Consider the following 20,003-nt stretch of genomic DNA (forward strand, 5'->3'; position numbering starts at 1 on the left):
AGAGATTATGAGATAATCTCTTTGTTGTAAAGGTTCATTGACACCTTGGAAGTCAATTGTAAGCTTTTGAAGCCTTGGAAGACTTGGATAGTGAAAACCTCAAGCTTGGATCACTTGGAGGCATGGACGTAGGTTGTGATTGCCGAACCACGTAAAATTTTGTGTGTTTTTTTTTCTATTCCCTTACTCATTTATTATTGTGCTTTTATCAAAATTATTACTTTCGAATTTACTAAGGCATTAAATTGGATAGTTGTGTGGTTTTATTAGGATAAGTTTCAAAATACCAATTCACCCCCCCTCTTGGGTTGCACAACTTATATTTCAAGTATAACTTTGAACAGTGCTCAAATGAATTACACTACAACTGAGAAAGAACTACTTGCTGTAATATTTGCATTGGATAAAGTTTGTTTGTATTTAATTGGTTCATCCACTATTGTTTATTTTGATCATGCTGTTGTGAGATATTTAATGCCAAAACAGGATGTCAGACCAAGGTTGATACGATGGATTTTGCTACTTCAAGAATTTAACTTGACAATCAAGGACAAAAAGGGCGCTAAAAATGTTGTTGCAGGATCATCTTTCAAGACTTACGAATGAGTCCTCAATTGAAACAACACCCATCAATGATTCTTTCCCTGATGAATTGTTATTTTTTATAAACAAAATACCTTGGTATGCTAATATTTTTAATTATCTTGCAACATGTGAAATGTCATGTGACTGGAGTTCCCAGGACAAGAAGAAATTCTTAACAGAAGTGAGAAGTTTTTACTGGGATGATCCATACCTATTCAAGTATTGCTCTGATCAAATTTTTCGAAGATGCATACCAGACGACGAGGTAAGTGTTTTGCAAATTTTAATGTACTCACAAGCGCACGAATCTATTGTAGTATAGACTAATGGTGACGAGTGTCGATCCCACGAGGAGGTGGATTTTAATTATGTGTAGAATTAGTTTTGTAAATGGGTGGTTGGATTTGTGGTGGAAATGATTTGGAATATGCTAAAACTTAAATTAAAATGGCGAGAATAAATTATAAAATTGGAATTGAAATGACAAGAATAAATTGAAGAGAATTCTATTCAGATGACGTACTTGGGTATCTGGATTCGTATCAACATGCATCATTGGCTAAATAATCCGTATTAATGCTAATTAAATCATGAGGGAGGAATCCACACCTCATGAACCACACTCTAATCAATATGGTGCTAAGGACATATCGTGCCAAATAATAATAACCATGTACTAGAGGGCCGGTGAAACCAAGGCGGTACTAGACAAGATTAGTATTATTTATCGACGAGAAGTCAAAACATCCACAAAAACTAAAGGGAAAGAGAAAATAAATTTACCAAATTAAGCCCATGACACATGTTGAGACTTCACCTTCAACCCAAGCTTGAAAGAAAATTAGCCACTCATAATTGAACTAGGGGCAAAATAGAAATTTATTAAAATACGAAGAAAATACAATATGGAGAAGGAATTACAGAAAATGAATCCCAAAAATGGATTCAGAGATATCAAATTAGAGGGGAGAGGCCCCCTTTTTATAGATACATGGAGTAAATCATGGCCATCGAATTAAAAACAGTTTGGACGCTCAGGATTGCGCCACGTTATCAGTCAACAGTACATAAGAATTTCAAACCAACAGGATCGTGACACCTCATCAGTCAATGCCACATCATCGGTCAATGTCACGTAACATCGTTCGTCTATGTGAACAATGTCGTGAACAGTAACGTATACAGTACCGTACACGTGAATAGTACCGTACATGTGAACAGTGCCATTTTTCCTTTTATGCTCCTCTTAAGGTTTTCGACCGTTCTGAGTTTAAAAGTGATGTCCGTTTTGCCATCTGATCTCTCGTTTATTGTGAAATGACTATGATGCCCCTAAAATACATAAAATACTTAATTAAAATAAAACAAACGGAATTAAATCAAAAGAAGGTTAAATTCATAAAAGTAAAGGTGTTAGTAAGACTTGAAATGTAAAATGACGGTTTTCTCCTTTATAAATATGCATTTTCTAACACTCAACACACCCCCCAACCAGCTTATTGTTAGTCCCTAGCAAATGAAGCGAAAATAAAATTTAAATTCAAAATGATTTTTTTTTTTAAATTTAGAAACACTCTTGTTTATTCAATCAGATTAATGATAGTAATCAAATAAAAGTATAAGCATTATCTCTAGTCTAAAGCAACATCACACTCACATCAACCATCCACATGAATTAGCCCAGTAGACTTTATTATATTTACTTTCAAGAATGACATGTCAAACCCCAAAATCTCACTGGAAGTAGTGACACTCTCACAAATAAATTAAACCCACTAAAAATAGTCACTCCAATGAATGGTAATTAAGAGAGAAAATAATAAAGAAGTGATATCACATGCTCTCACCAAGATGAAATAAATATGCCCTCAGTTTAGAAATAATACGATCTCAAGTCAAACAAAAATGCTAGTCAACCCACTTTATTTATCTTTTTTTTTATTATGCATCACTACATCTTTTTAGCCCATATAACTAGCTTCTACTTCAAACTATAGTTCCCTAAAATCAAGGACTTTTATTAGGACGTAACGTAGGCTAGGGACATGGCTAACAAAGAAGAGAAATAAGAAAAACAAAGTGTATGTTTGAGAAAAATACAGAGAATTTTTTTTTTTGGAAGTTGCAAGGTGGATTTCACTTATTATTTTTATTTTTATTCTTTTGAAACAACAACTTTTGTTTTTTTTTCTCTTTTTTTTTGGCATAACTTCACTAAAAAAAATAATTATTTACATTTTTCTCAAACATAAATAGGTGATGGAACTTATAAGACATCGGGTAATACTCCAAATCGGAGTGGGTCAAGATGATAAGTTGACAAAGAAAAGATTTTTTTTTTTAAAGGCTCAAAAGGGTTAACTATGGATATTTAATAAAAGGGATGGCTAGAAAGGTTCAAACGGATCAAAGATGGCCTTTCCATCGTCTTTTAGGGCTCTAAATAATCATCCATATCTCCTAGTTAGATGGGCCTCCCAATGTAACAACACACATTTTTTTATTTTCATTTTTTTTTATTTTACAATTTTTTTAAGGGTTAACTCAAAAGCAATTTAGAGATTGTGTGTAAAATAATAAACTGCTAAGCTGTATAAAGAGTGGGCAAATGAGTTATTCTCTAAGAAAAATAATAGGCTCAAAAACTCACTTGGTACTTATTATGACATGTTCATTCCTTCAAGCAACTCACATTTGTCTCCGACATCAACATGTAGAGTAGCAAACATAACGTAACATCACTTAAGACCAAAGATAATACAAATACTAAAATTTAAAATTAATCATGTCATCCAATGTTAAAACAAATCACACAATTTTTTTTTTCAAACAACATTCTACCCCCAACCTATTCTAAGCATGAAAGGAAAATATGCATACAGAAATGTGAAAATGATGCATAAAAACTAATTAGAAAAGTTACACGTAAAATGATAGAAAACGAAAATGGTTTTTTTTTTTTTAAGAAGATGCGTTTCTAGAGGCACTACACTCTATATTCAGCCATCTTCGACTCAAAAGTTGGAAAATGTATATTTATAAGGAGAAATTAAAAAGAAGAAGAAAAATGAACATCAAAACATAATAAAGAAAAAGAAAATGTCTGAATTTTTTTCTTAATTTTTTTTTTAACGATGAAGATGCGTTTCTAGAGTTACTACACTCTATATTCAGCCATCTTCAATACAAAGAGTTAGCAACAGTTAGTTTCTACAACAAAAAATTAGTAAAAACTTAACCAAGATTTCACAATTGTCGACTATTCCCTCCCCCCAACCAGAACGAAACATTGTCCTCAATGTTTGAAAGGAAAGAAGTAGAGTTTAGAAGACATCACCTGGGTAGTGCAACACAAAAAATAATATTTACAAGCGGAGAGTTAAATCTAATTTGTACTTCTTACTGCGACTACTATTACCATCATTATTTGGATGCTCCAACACAAAGGTCCAAGGGTCTGGCTCCGGTTTATAAGCTTGTAACATATCAAGTAGCTCATTAGCAGTGTGAGCACAAATAAAGAGTTTTTTCTCATTAGAGGGAATAAAATAGTTTTTTATTGCATGGTTAAGAAATGTGATAAAGCCATCATAAAAGTTATTGACATTTAACAAACCGATCGGTTTCTGGTGGATGTGCAGATGGGCCCAAGATGCTAGTGTGATAAGTGCCTCTAGTGATGCAAGATCTCCTAGAAGGAAAATAAAAGCATCAGCATGATTAAGCATTTCAGTTATTCTTTTTTATATACCTGAGACGACTAACTCTTCTCCAGTTGATGAGTCAGACGAACTGCCCAATGGTTTTAAGACTCTTGGAATGATGCCTAACACTTGACTTCCTCTGACAAAAGCTACTTCAGAGACCATTTTTGATAACCCTCGGTTACCTCCTCCATACACCAAGTGTAATTTTCTCTCTGCTATACTTCGATCAAGATCGATAGCTGCCTCAACGAACTCTTTATGTTTGCCATAGGTAAATCCAGAAAGCACACAAATGTTCTTGAATTGTCTATTTGGAGTAGCTGCCATTGTGATACTTCTCAAAAAATAATTTGTGAGCGCTTGACAAAAAAAATCACATTTAAGAGTCTTGGTGACAGTGGGACACAGTTGTATATGAGGTAACATGTCAGTGTCAAATAACGCGTAAAGCACGTGGCTCGCGAGTCAAAAAGAAAATAGTAAAAAGGAAAAAGCAAACAGTAATAAAATTATTAAAGACAATAATGCACACAATAAAACAATAGTGAAATAAAATAAAAGTAAAGTGAAAGGATATTTACAGGTAGTTGCGACTGTGGCTCACATCTTTCTCTAGTTTTACATCCAGAAACGGCTTGAACGCCCTCTATGGGTCGAGGATAGGCTTCCCATCCAGTTTTCTTATAAACTGGCAAACAGGGTCGTTTATAGTCAGATTCCCGAGACTATATCGTGCATGCTCTTTCTGAAATAATGGCTATAACTGGAGAATCGCTCCTTGCACATATCCACTGGGATGCGTTTCAAGAGACAAAAGGATATCATCCAATGACTCCTTATTCAAGCCATCCCTACTGAATTGAATCTTATCTTCCCTGTTATCAGACACCATTCCTAAAGAACATGGGTTTTTATTGCAACTCATTCTGGCACACTTATGACAAGCAACCGAAATTCTTCGAGCTCGTCGTTTTCTTGCATAATTTCCTTTACCACAACCAGGCATGTATGCAATAAATTTTGGAGGTAACTCACTTGCCGATCGTACTTTCGCCTCAATTAACCAATGAATATCAGCTGGTATGTTATTCCTCATGAGCAATCGCATGCGTTCGGACCGAGCTTTATAGATCGTAAAGAGGGCATTCTGAGGAAGTGAAGGGAATCGCTTGTGAAGCTTCGCTAGAATCTCGTTTCTGTCCATACTTTCGCCTCAGAATATCAGTTATTATGAGAAACTGAAGTAACCGACTTGATTGTCACGGAGTACCGTTATCCGCCACTTCACCGGGGTAACAAACTAAAGTACACAAACAGAAAAACAAATTAAAACACACAAAGAAAATTAAAATCGTCCTCTTATTGAATTTACCTCAAGCTCCAACTGGATGTCGTAAACACTTCTCTCAATATCTCTGAGTTGGCTTTCTAGACCCTCAACATAGGATACTAACTCTGGTGGTTGTAGAGCCCAAATGCGATGTGTTTTACAAAATTGAATCTGCCTTTTGAGATGAGTTTTGACACGTTGAAGTGGTTTAAGAATGTTTAGGAGGAACGGTCTAAGTAAGGTACTCATGATTAAAAATGATAAGAGAAAACTTAATAGTTAAACAAACACACTTATGCAAAAATAATTTCAATTAGCAAAAGAATAATATAAAGAAAGAAAAAAAAATCAAATCACCGAAAAGAAAAAAATCAATTCAAATTTGGTGGGTCACTCAAATTTATTTCGATGTCTTCTCCATGTGGTTGGTATTCTAGATATGGCTTTAATCTTTGACCATTAACTTTAAACGTGACACCATTCTTTGGGTCCTTAATTTCAATTGCCCTATATGGAAAAACAGTATGAACAATAAATGGGCCAGACCAACGAGAGCGTAACTTACCTGGGAATAGGTGCAAGCGAGAATTGAATAAAAGCACTTTCTGACCTGGAGTGAACGATTTTCTCATAATTTGCTTATCATGGAAGACTTTCATTCGTTGCTTGTAAATCTTGGCATTTTCGTATACATCATTGCGAATTTCTTCAAGTTCTGCCAGTTGTAATCTTCTTTCTGAGCTGGCTTGCTACATGTCAAAGTTGAATTTCTTGATGGCCCAATACGCACGATGCTCGAGTTCCACAAATAGGTGGCAAGCTTTTCCATACACTAGCCTATAGGGTGACATCCCAATTGGGGTCTTGAAAGCCGTTCTGTATGCCCATAATGCATCATCAAGTCTTAATGACCAATCTTTCTTGTCTGGCCTCAACGTTTTTTCTAATATGTGCTTTATTTCTCGATTGGATATCTCAACTTGGCCACTGGTTTGTGGATGATACGAAGTCGCCACTTTGTGTGTGATTGAATACTTTGTCAAAAGAGCTTTGAATGCTTTGTTACAAAAGTGGGCACCACCATCACTGATTATTGCTCGAGGGAATCCAAAGCGTGAAACAATGTTGCTTTTCAAAAATCCTATCACCACCTTGTGATCATTGGTTCTACATGAAATTGCTTTTACCCATTTCAATACATAGTCAACAGCAACCAATATGTATTGATGGCCAAAAGAAGGGGGAAAGGGTCCCATGAAGTCGATACCCCATACATCAAAAATCTCAACCACTAAAATTGGATTTAGTGGCATCATGTTCCTTCGTGTAATGCTCCCCATTCGTTGACACCTATCACATGAAGAACAAAAAGTGTAAGCATCTCAAAATATAGTTGGCTAATAAAAACCACATTGTAAAACTTTAGTTGCTGTTTTCTTAGCACTGAAATGGCCTCCACAAGCTTGTTCATGGCAGAATGAAATAATATTCTGAATTTCATTTTCTAGGACACATCGTCTAACAATTTGATCAGCACAATACTTGAACAAATATGGGTCATTCCAAAAGAAATTCTTTATCTCTGCAAAGAATTTAGCCTTGTCTTGCTTGGTCCAATGCTCTGGAAGTTGACCTGTAACAAGATAATTAACTATATCAGCATACCATGGTAATACTTCCAGTCTCATTAATTGTTCATCTGGAAATGACTCATTCAATATTAATGGCTCTATAATTGTGTCAAAATGGAGACGAGAGAGGTGGTCCGCCACAACATTTTCTGTTCCTTTCTTATCTTTGAATTCCAAGTCAAATTCCTGCAAAAGTAACACCCAATGAATTAGTCTAGCTTTTGCATCTTTCTTTGTGAGAAGATATTTAAGAGCAGTATGATCTGTGAATATAATTATTTTACAACCAATGAGATAAGATCGAAATTTCTTAATGCAAACACTACTACCAACATTTCTTTTTCAGTAGTTGAATAATTCAATTGTGCATCATTCAATGTCATACTAGCATAGTAAATAACGTGGGGAATTCGATCAACTCTTTGTCCTAATACTGCTCCTACTGCATAATCAGATGCATCACACATGAGCTCAAATGGTAAGCTCCAGTTTGGGGGCTGAATGATGGGTGATGATGTCAACAACTGCTTTAGTTTTTCAAATGCCACAAGACATGAATCATCAAAGATAAAAGGTACATCCTTAGCAAGTAAATTGCATAAGGGTCTAGAAACTTTGCTAAAATCTTTAATGAAACGTCTATAAAAACCAGCATGCCCAAGGAAAGATCTTACTTCTCTGACTATTTTGGGTGGAGGAAAATTAGAAATAAGATCCACCTTGGCTTTGTCAACCTCAATACCTTTGCTCGAAATGATGTAACCGAGAACAATACCTTGTTTTACCATGAAATGGCATTTCTCCCAATTTAAGACCAAGTTCTTCTCGATACATCTCTGCAGAACTAGTGTTAGATGATGTAAACATTGATCAAACGAGTCACCAAAGACAGAAAAAAGATCCATAAAGACTTCAAGAAATTGTTCCACCATATCAGAAAAAATGCTCAACATGCATCGTTGAAATGTAGCAGGTGCATTACATAATCTAAATGGCATTCTCCTATATGCAAATGTACCAAAAGGGCAAGTGAAAGTAGTTTTCTCTTGATCTTTTGGTGCTATAGGAATCTGATTATATCCTGAGTAGCCATCTAGAAAGTAATAAAATTCATGGCCTGCTAATCTATCAAGCATTTGATCAATAAATGGTAAAGGAAAATGGTCTTTACGTGTGACAGAATTCAATTTCCTATAATCAATGCATACACGCCATCCTGTAGTCACTCTAGTGGGTATCAATTCATTATCGGCATTGGTAACTACAGTGACTCCTGACTTTTTGGGGACAACTTGCACAGGACTGACCCATGAATTATCAGAAATGGAGTAAATGATACATGTGTCTAATAGCTTAAGGACTTCTGTTCTAACAACTTCTTTCATGTTAGGATTTAACCAACGTTGCATCTCCCTAGTAGTTTTAGCATTTTCATCAAGGTGAATGTAATGCATGCAGTCTACTGGGTTTATACCTTTAATGTTTGCTATGGTTCATCCTAATGCCCCTTTGTGCTCTTTCAAAACATCCAACAACTTACCTTTTTGTTCGTCATTGAGGGATGCTGAGATGATTACCGGTAGAGTCTTTCTTCTCCCAAAAATGCATATTCCAATGTGTTAGGTAATGGTTTGAGCTCGAGTTTCGGTGGTGATTCTAATGATGTGATGAGTTTCTTCTCTGATGGTGCTAGTTGTTCAACTCTTGACTTCCATTTATTAGTATCCATGGATGGTGCTGAGTCAAGCAGGGCGTTGACCTCATCAACCGATCTGTCAATATCAAAATCCAAACCAAAGTGAGTTAAACATGTTTGTAAAGGATCATCACTAAGGTTTGAAAGAAAAGTGTTATCAACTATTATTTCTATTAAATCCACATCAACAATTCCATCATCTGCATTGTGAGGTTGTTTGGCAATGTTGAAGATGTTCAGCTCAATAGTCATGTTGCCGAAGGACAACTGCATATTTTCGGTCCTGCATTGAATGTGAGCATCCGCAGTTGCCAAGAAAGGTCGGCCTAGAATAATGGGGATGTGCTTCCTCGAAACCTGTATTGGTTGAGTGTCAATTACAATGAAATCAACAGGAAAATCAAACTTGTCTACCTGGATAAGCACGTCCTCCACAATACCACGAGGTATTTTCGTGGACCGATCTGCAAGCTGTAACACCACTGGAGTTGGGTGTAATTCTCTCAATCCAAGTTTCACAAATACTGAATAAGGCAACAAATTTACACTAGCTCCTAAATCCAACAAAGCATTCTCAATTGTGTGGTTCCCTATACTACATGAGATAGTGGGGGAACCTAGGTCTTTGCATTTTAAAGGAATTTTATGTTGGAGTATAGAACTAACGTTTTCTGTTAAAAATGCCTTATTTTGAATATGCATATTTCTCTTTTTAGTACAAAGGTCTTTAAGAAACTTGGCATAAGATGGAACTTGTTTAATAGCATCAAGCAAAGGAATGTTAATACTTACTTGTTTGAAGATTTCAAGAATCTCACCTGTGGATTTTCCCTTCTTTCCTTTAGCTAACCTTTGGGGAAATGGAGCTTTGGGAACATATTCTTGTGGGTTGGTTTCTTCTTTCTCCTCCGGTGATGAGTCCTCAACACTCATAGGTACAGATTGATTTTCTTTTGTCACCGGCATCTCCACTTTGTTGTCGACTTCTTTTCTTTTTCGCAAGGTCATGACGGCTTTGACTTCTCCATACTGCTGTGGTGAACTGGTACTTGCTTCATGCACTCCTTTAGGGTTAGGCACTGGTTGACTTGGAAATTTACCTTTCTCAACGGTCATTGCCAAGGTCTGAACTGAAGAAGCAAGTTGTCCCACCATCTTCTCGAGGCTTGAAACTGATTGGGCTTGTGAATTGAAGCCTGCTCTCAACTCATTTCGTAGTCCATCAATTGTGCGGTTCTGTTGCTCAATCGTGGAGTAAGTAACATTCTTGAAATTCTGGAATGCATCCTCCCATGGTCTGGGCTGAGAGGCTTGAGGAATTTGAGAAATTGGTTGCATTGGTGGAGCTGGAGCTGCTAGTCCATTCTGTTGGAGTCCTTGAGACCATTAAAAATTGGGGTGGTCTCTCCATCCAGGGTTATATGTGTTGGAGTATGGGTTGTAATTTGATGGCTTTCTCATTACACCTATGGCATTGGCTTGATCTGAGTATGAGTCATGGTCATGTGGTTCTGTTGATTTAGCAGTCGATAACGATGCTATTTGTCGAGCAAGACCTTCAACCATCTCTTTGACTTCTTTGATTCCCGAAGTTGACTTGCCAATGTGAACCTCATTCACTCCTTTAATTCTTCTAGTATTCCTGAGTGATCGACTCCGTTGTTGGGAATTATCCGCTTGTCACTGGAAGAATTCCCAAATCTCTGATGCACTTTTTGACATTAGCTCTCCTCCACTTGTTGCCATTAGCCATTCTTGCACATTCGGCAGTAATCTCTCTAAAAAGTATTGGCATTGGTGCCATTTCTCATACCCATGATGTGGACACTTCAAGAGTAGCCCATTGAATCGCTCCCATGTTTCGAAAAACTACTCGTCTTCTCTCTGAGTAAACTCTAAGATTTCCCTGCGAATAACATTGATTTTATGCACTGGGAAATATTTATTCAAAAATTTTGTTACAATTTGTTCCCATGATGAAATGCTATTAGCAGGTAAAGTATTTAACCATGAACGAGCTCTATCTTTTAAAGATTGACAAATGGCATGAAAATCATTCAGATGATTATATGGATCCTCATTTTCTAGGCCATAGAATGTTGGGAGACAATTTAGCACACTAGGTTTTAGGTCAAAACTCCTAGTAGCTAGATTTGGGTATCTTATGCATGATGTGCTCAAATTGGCTAAAGGACTGAAATAATCCTTAAATGGCCTCTCCTGTGGTGCTTGTAAATCCATTCCAAATTTATTTTTAATGTGCCTGTGTGTTGAAGTGTTTTTTTCTAATTCAAGGTCTATAGGTTCAAGATTAGGTAATAATGACCTACGACCATGCATGCAAAACAAATAAAATTAAATTAAAGATGGGAACAAAACAAATAAAAATAAAGAAGAGGGAGAAATTACGATACTAACCTTATTGCTCTATTAAAACCTTTCTATAAAAATACACAAAAACAAATACGTGAAATTAAATTAACTAAAAATAAATTAATAAGATAAACAAAAAAAATCAATTGAAAATTAAATTACAGAATTTTTAAGAAGAGAAAAAGAAAAGAAATACTAACCTTTAAATGTAGATTCACTTTTTTTTTCTTTTTTTTCTTTTTTTTTAATAAAAAAATACAAGAAAACAAATAAAAGAAATTATTCACAAAAATTAATTCTATGAATTAAAATTACTTACCTCCCCGGCAACGGCGCCAAAAACTTGTTGTGCAAATTTTAATGTACTCGCAAGCGCACGAATCAATTGTAGTATAGATTAATGGTGACGAGTGTCGATCCCACGAGGAGGTGGATTTTAATTATGTGTAGAATTAGTTTTATAAATGGGTGGTTGGATTTGTGGTGGAAATGATTTGGAATATGCTAAAACTTAAATTAAAATGGCGAGAATAAATTCTAAAATTGAAATTGAAATGACAAGAATAAATTGAAGAGAATTCTATTGAGATGACGTACTTGGGTATCTGGATCCGTATCAAGATGCATCATGGGCTAAATAATCTGTATTAATGCCAATTAAATCATGAGGGAGGAATCTACACCTCATGAACCACGCTCTAATCAATATGGTGCTAAGGGCTTATCGTGCCAAATAATAATAACCTTGTACTAGAGGGCCGGTGAAACCAAGGCGGTACTAAACAAGATTAGTATTATTTGTCGACGAGAAGTCAAAATATCCACAAAAACTAGAGGGGAAGAGAAAATAAATTTACCAAATTAAGCCCATGACACATGTTGAGACTTCAACTTCAACCCAAGCTTGAAAGAGAATTAGCCACTCATAATTGAACTAGGAGCAAAATAAGAATTTATTAAAATACGAAGAAAATATAATATGGAGAAGGAATTACAAAAAATGAATCCCAAAAATGGATTCAGAGATATCAAATTAGGGGGGAGAGGCCCCCTTTTTATAAATACATGGAGTAAATCATGGCTATCGGATTAAAAACAGTTTGGACGCTCAGGATTGCGCCACGTCATCAGTCAACAGTACATAAGAATTTTAGCCCAACAGGATCGTGACACCTCATCAGTCAATGCCACATCATCGGTCAATGCCACGTCATCGTCCGTCTATGTGAACAATGTCGTGAACAGTAACGTATACAGTACCGTGCACGTGAATAGTACCGTACATGTGAACAGTACCATTTTTCCTTTTATGCCACGTCATTTTTCCTTAGTTCAAAAGTGATGTCCGTTTTGCCATCTGATCTCTCGTTTATTGTGAAATGACTATGATGCCCCTAAAATACATAAAATACTTAATTAAAATAAAACAAACGGAATTAAATCAAAAGAAGGTTAAATTCATAAAAGTAAAGGTGTTAGTAAGACTTGAAATGTAAAATGACGGTTTTCTCCTTTATAAATATACATTTTCTAACACTCAACAGTAAGTAGGGTTATTCAATTTTGTCATTCTGAAGCATGAAGTGGCCATTTTTCTTAAAAAAAGACAGCTGCAAAAATATTGCAGTGTGAATCTTATTGGCCTACATTATTTAAAGATTCATATGCATTCTGTAAAGTATGTAAGAATTGTCAAATGGTAGGGTCTATTTCAAAGCGAAACATGATACCTTTAAACCCCATCCTTGTCATTGAAATATTTGATTGTTGGGGAATTGATTTTATGGGCCCTTTTCCATCATCATTTGGATTTGTATACATTTTGGTTGCTGTTGATTATGTTTCAAAATGGATCGAGGCGATTCCTTGTCGGCACAATGATCACAAGATTGTGATCTGCTTTTTAAAAGAAAATCTTTTGAGCAGATTTGGAATACCTCGAGCCATTATCAGTGATGGAGGTAAGTATTTTTGTAATAAGTCATTTGAGTCCTTAATGAAGAAATATGGAATTACACATAAAGTTGTTACCCCTTATCACCCTCAAACAAGTAGTCAAGTTGAATTAGCAAATAGGGAGATAAAACAAATTTTAGAAAAGACAGTTAATCCAAATCGTAAAAATTTGTCTCTTCGACTTACTGATGCACTTTGGGCATATCGTACTGCTTTTAAAACATCTTTAGAAATGTCGCCCTATCGGCTTGTTTATGGAAAATCTTGCCACTTACCAGTTGAACTTGAAAATAAATCGTTTTGGGCCATTAAAGCTTTTAATTCAAATATTGATGATGTTGGCAATGTGCGTAAATTATAATTAAATGAACTTGAGGAATTAAGGAATGATGCATATGAGAATTCCAGAATTATTAAGGCAAGAACCAAATTTTTTCATTACAAAAGAATTTTTCGGAAAACATTTGAAATTCGTCAAAAAGTGTTGCTTTATAATTCTCGTCTTCATTTATTTCTAGGGAAGTTAAAGTCAAAGTGGAATAGTCCATTTTTTGTAAAAAATGTGTATCTATATGGAGCCGTAGAAATTGAGAATCCAAAGGATGGTGTCATGTTTAAAGTTAATGGTCAAAGATTGAAACCATATCTGAAATACCAACCACTTGAAGCAGATATCGAAATCAATTTGAGTGACCCACCAAATTTTAATTAAGCCTTTTCATTTTAACTTTTTGTGAATTTGATTTACTGTTATTTTATCGTTTGAATTGTTTGATTATTTTTTCCTTTTCCCTATGTCTTTAATGGAGTGCATTGTATTGTTTTTAATTGTGAGTTGTTTGACAATTGTTCTTTAGCTCACCAAATTTTTATACTTGTCATGAGTACCTCCATGAGAAGTATCATTTTCGAACATCTTAAAGAACTTTTACATGTAAAATTTCACTTGAGGAAATTGCTCAGATTTTGTAAATCACATCCCATTTGGGATCTACAACCACCAGAGTTAGTATTCCATGTGAAAGATCTAGAAAGACAACTCAAGGAAATAGAGGATGGTATTTATAATCTGCAATTGAAACTTGAGGTAAATTCAATAAAAGGACTAAGCTGAGTTATATTCCTTGTGTGTTTTTATTTTATTTTGTTCTTCTTCTTCACTTTTGGATTTGATTTTGCAGATTTGATTCGTTTTGTTTTGATTCACTCTCCTGTATAAATGGCAGATAACGATACTCTGTAACTTTTTAAGTCGGTATTCTCAGTTTCCCACCATAGCTTAAACATCAATGTCAAGCATGGAAAAAATACAACGAAAATTGCCTCAATGTTTTCCTTCTCTCCCTCAAAATGCTCTTAAGAAGATTTACAAAGCTCGTTGTAAACGACTGTGTTTGTTAATGATCAATGGGATTCCTGCTGACATTCGCTGGTTAATTGAAGCAAAGGTCCGACTGGCAGGTGAGTTATCTGATCCATTCATTTCCTACATGCTTGGTTTTGGTAAAAGTACATTTGTTAAGAAAAGAAAAGCTAAGCGACTTGGCTCTAAATGCCCTAACTGTGTAAGACTTGTTTGTAGAAAACCACGTTGTAAAACTTTAGGAATGGTTTCTGTAAATCGTGAAGATAAAATCAAATTTGTTAAGGATGGCATGAGTAAAGAATCGTTGGATGATATCTTACGATCTCTTGAGACGCATCCGAGCGGATATGTTCAATGTAAAATTCAAATTTTGTGGAACCTGTTACAAAAGGAAAGTGCACAGTTTAGTCTTGAGAATCTGACTCTAAAAGACCATGTTTGCCAGTTTATAAGAAATTGGATGGGAAGCCTATCCTCGACCCATAAAGGGCGTTCAAGCCATTACTGGACATAAAAGGAAGATGTGAGCCACAATCACAACTACCAGTAAATATCCTTTTATTTTACTGTTCTTTTATCTTTTGCATTATTATTATTATTGTGTGTTTTTTTTATGTCTAATTACTATTCGCTTTTTCTTTTCACTGTTTGCCTTTAAATTATTAAGGTAAAAGCTTCATGCGTCATTTGACAAACACATCACCCCATTTACAGATGTATATCATTATGTCTATCACTAAGATCCTTAAATAGGAGCTCATTTTCAAGCATTCACAAATTGTTTCTTTTTAGAATTGTTCTAATGGCAAGCATAAACTTCAAGTAAACCACTAAAGAACATTTGTGTGTTTTCTAGATTTCGCTATGGAAAGTATAAGGAGTTCGTTCAGGCAGCCATAGATCTTGGTCGTACTATAACAGAGAGGAAACTACATCTTGTATATGAAGGAGGTGACTGAGGGCTATCAAAGCTTGTCTCTAAAGCTGCTTTCGTTCGAGGAAGCCAAGTGCTAGGCATCATTCCAAAAGCCTTAAAACCTTTAGGATGTCTACCAGACCCATAAACTGGAGAAGAGTTAGTTGTCTCAGGTATGCAAGAAAGAATATCTAAAATGTTAAATCATGCTGACGTTTTTATTTTCTTGCCTGGAGATCTTCAACTTTAGAGGCGCTAATTACATTTGCTTTTTGGGCCCATTTGAATATCCATAAAAAACTCATCGATTTGTTAAATGCAGTAACTCTCATAAAAAGTGTAAATTAGATTTAACTCTCCGTTTGTAAATATTTTCTACAGTGGTCAGGTGATATATTCTAAACTCTACTCCTTTCTGTAGACATTGAGGACAATGTCTCCTTCAGGTTGGGGGGAGGGAATAGTTGATAATTATGGAATGTCTCAATCCTGTTAATGTTTTTACTAATTTTTATTGTAAAGACTAACTTTGGATAAAAATTTGAGTCGAAGATGGCAGAATATAGAATATAGTGTCTCTAGAAACGCATCTTGTTAATTTTAGTGTTTTGTTCTTAAAAAAAATTGTTTTCTAACTTTTTATTTTTTGTCTTTTTCTCTTAATCATCTCCTTTAAGTTTCTGCAATCAGTCCCAATTTTTAATATTTCTTTAAAAAAAAAAGAGTTTTCTTTTTCGGTGTGATCTTTTAACATTGGATAACATAATGATTTTCAAATTTTGGTATTTGAATTATCTTTGGCCTTGAGTTATGTTACACTATGCTTTCCCTTTTGCATGTTGAAACGTAAATTGAGAAATTTGATGAGTAAAATTGATTAAGTCATTTGGAGGAATGTACATGATTTGAAAAGTCCAAGTGAGTTTTTGAGCCTATTATCCTTGGAGAGTAACCTTGTTTGCCTATACAGCTTTACAATTTATTGTACAAGATCTCAAATTTTCTTTAAAAAAAGAAAAAAAAAGTTTGCGCAGCCGCATCTAAAAATCTATTGAACTAGTGGATATGAAATATTATTTAGAGCCCTAAAAGATGACAGAAGGTCATCTTTGATCCGTTTGAACCTTTCTAGCAAACCCTATTATAAAGAATCCATAGTTAACCCCTTTGAGCCTTTGAAAAAAAAAAAACTTTTCCTTTGATAACCTATTATCTTATCCCACTCCAATGTGGATTATCACCTTATATTTTATGTTTTCCACCACCCAATTATGTTTGAAAATAGGGATGATTATGTATTCCTAATAATGGTGTTATGAAAAAAAGAAAAGGATATGTATATAAAAAAAAAAGAGAAAACAATTCCAAGAAAAAAAAGCACCTTGTAATCTCTAAAAAGTCTCCTATTTTTCAAACATATATTTTTGTTTTCCATATTACCTTTTTTATTAGTCGTGACCCTAACCTACGTTACGTCCTAATAAAAGTCCTTTTTATTTTTGGGAACTATAGTCTAAAGTAAAAGCTGGTAATATGGACTAAAATATGTGGTGATGCATAAAAATAAAAATAAATTTTGCCAGTAATTCCTTGGACTTGAGATCATTTTATTTATAAGCTGTGGGCATTATTTTTTTTTTATCTTGGTGAGAATGTGTAATATTGTTTTATTATTCTCTCAAATCTACTATTTTTAGAGTGACAATTTGATTTGGGGTATATTTTCTTTTGAGAGAGTCACTCTTAATCGTGAGGTTTTGAGGTTTGATGTGTCATTTTTAAAAGTGACTTGATTAATGTAGCTCTGATAATTGATCATTTTACATGATTTTACATAATTGTTTTGTGCGGGTGTGATTTTCTTTAGGCTGAAAATAATGTTTATACTTTTATTTGATTGTTATCATTAATGTGATGAAAGAAGTAAACACAATTTTTCAAAAAAAAAAAAAAGATTTTCAATTTGAGTTTGAAATTTTACTAAACTTTTATCGCTTAAATTGCTAGGGCCTAGTAATAAGCTCGTTGGGAGGTGTGATTGACACAAAAAAGTGTATATTTAATAAGGTTAAAATTATTAATTTTTCACTTATTGTGTCGATTAATGTGCTCATTATTTCTAAATTATTTTAATACTCCACAAATATATTTTATGTTAAATTAATTCCTATTATGTTAATTTTTAACTTGTAAATATTTTTCAGGAATAAAGATGGAATTGGAGTTGAAAGCGAGAACAAAGAAGAACAACTGGAGCAATTTAGAATTCATCAATCAAGGAGATGTTATTAAAAAAAGAAAAAAAGAAAAACAAAGATTGGCAAGCATGTTGGTGACGCCTCCTGACCATCACACATTTCAATTAATATATATATAATATAAAAATAAAATAAAATATTAATATTAATATTAATAAAAGAAAAAAAAGAAGATGCTTCCCTTGCCTATAAAAGGCAAGAGGATGCAAGTCATTGAGGAGGGAGCCAAGTTCTGAGAGAGAGTGATAGCCAAGGGTGTAGCTGAAGAATTTCTTTCTTTGTTTATTTCTTTTCTTTTCTTGTTTCCGTCTGTATCAATTTTCTTTGTAACATATTTCAAAAGTTTATCAAATAAAAAAAGTGTTGTGTTTTCTTTCAATATGAGTAGCTAATTTTATTAAGCTGAAGTGAAGGGTGAAGCTCAATGTTTCAAACTATTAAATTTATTATTTTCTCAAACGAGTTTTTAAGTTTATTATTATTTTCTAGTTATTTTTATGTCATGTTAATTTATAAATTTCTTTGGATCTGTATGGTATTTTGACATAATATCGACACATTAATATAGTATGGCACATTAGGTATTTTATTCTATATTTATCCACACACATAGAATTAAATGATATAATAATTAACTGGTAAAAGTGAGGCAAAATATAAATGAGAGTATTAAAATTATAGTTTAAATACTGAGAGTAGATCCCGTAACCTTAGCATATTTTTAAATTGTTTTGAAATAATTTATTTTCTCCATAATTAATTTTCTTTGTTTAACAAATTACCAACTAGATTTTAAAATTCCTTGTGGTTCGACCCCAGACTCACCGAGTTATATTATAACTAGACACTCTTATACTTGGGAGTAATACACTTTTGAGTTGTGTCAATGCATCAAGTGAAGTAACAAAATCTCTAAGTTGTAAAGAGTGAAAAATAGGAGTTGTAGTTGGTGAAGAGTGTTGTTGAAGAAATAAAATAGTGTGTTTTTTAAGTGTTTAATTTGTTAATTCTCCAACACAATGAGGTCCTAATTCTTTCCTTAACAACTGCTGCACCTGAAGTGCGTTAACTAGAGTCTCTCCAGTGCAATTATATAATTACTCATTACCTTTTTGTTCTTGATTTTCTAGTTCATTTTTTCTTAGCTAACTGGCTTATGTTATTCTAATATTTACTTAGTAATTTGGTAAAAGGAATTGAAAGGCACATCATCCTTGCCTACAACTTCTTTGATGGAGTAAAGGGGAAGAAGAATTTCAGAACCATCACTGTCCATGGCAAATGTATTAGAAAAGTAGTTTATTAAGAATAATGGAGCTTTCCAATACTCAGAAGGCTTTTTACTCGATTTTACTTTTTCTTTATTTTCTAGCTTTTATCTACACTAGGGATCGAAATTCGTACTATCCTTCTTATTAATGTCATGTCAAATTTAAGTAAATACAGATGCGATCCATTTATTAATCATGCTAACCAACTTAACACATTTAATAAAAAATAAAAAATTAGTTTAAAATAACAAGTCATATCAATCTATTTATTAATCATGCAATTTATACCAAAACGAATTTAAAAAATTGTGCCCTATCCATGTCGTATTATCGTGTTATGATCTATATTGCTACCTCTACTCTAGTTCTATTTGAATACTATTGCAGTGATGTTGGATTTAATTCGTGAGTTTAAGGAACTTTGGTACTTTACCACTTGGTTGGTGTCCAATAAGCTTTAAAATTTTCCCTCAACTGCTGCTGCACTTGAAGTGCATTAATTGGATTCCTTTAATGCAATTATGTAATTATTCATTACTTTTTTATTCTTGATTTTCTGTTCATTTTTTCTTGGCTGGCTGGCTTATTTTATTCTAATATTTACTATGATTTAGCAAAAGGAATCATCCTTGCCTAAAACTTCTTTGATGGAGTAAAGGCGAGGAGGAATTTCAGAACCATCACTGTCATTGGCAAATGTGTTGGAAAAGTACTCTCTTAAGAATATCGAAGCCTTCAAATACTCAGGGTTTTTTTTTTTTTACTGGACTTTACATTTTTATCTATTTTCTAGTTTTTATCTACACTAGAATTCGTAATTCTTAGTATCCTTCTTGTTAATGTCATGTTAAATTTAAGCAAATATGAATACGATCTATTTATTAATCGTGTTAATCCATTTATCATATTTAATA

General features: G+C 33.9%; 1 non-coding gene across 1 annotated transcript; it reads left to right on the forward strand.

The window, feature by feature from the left end:
- The first annotated feature begins 10,759 nt into the window (after positions 1 to 10,759).
- Positions 10,760 to 10,863, forward strand: LOC127899575 (small nucleolar RNA R71). The gene has a single exon (XR_008051453.1). It is a non-coding gene; the product is annotated as a small nucleolar RNA R71 (small nucleolar RNA).
- Positions 10,864 to 20,003: the final 9,140 nt, after the last annotated feature.

The sequence above is a fragment of the Citrus sinensis genome, chromosome 8, assembly GCF_022201045.2.
Source record: "Citrus sinensis cultivar Valencia sweet orange chromosome 8, DVS_A1.0, whole genome shotgun sequence".
Lineage (NCBI taxonomy): Eukaryota > Viridiplantae > Streptophyta > Magnoliopsida > Sapindales > Rutaceae > Citrus > Citrus sinensis.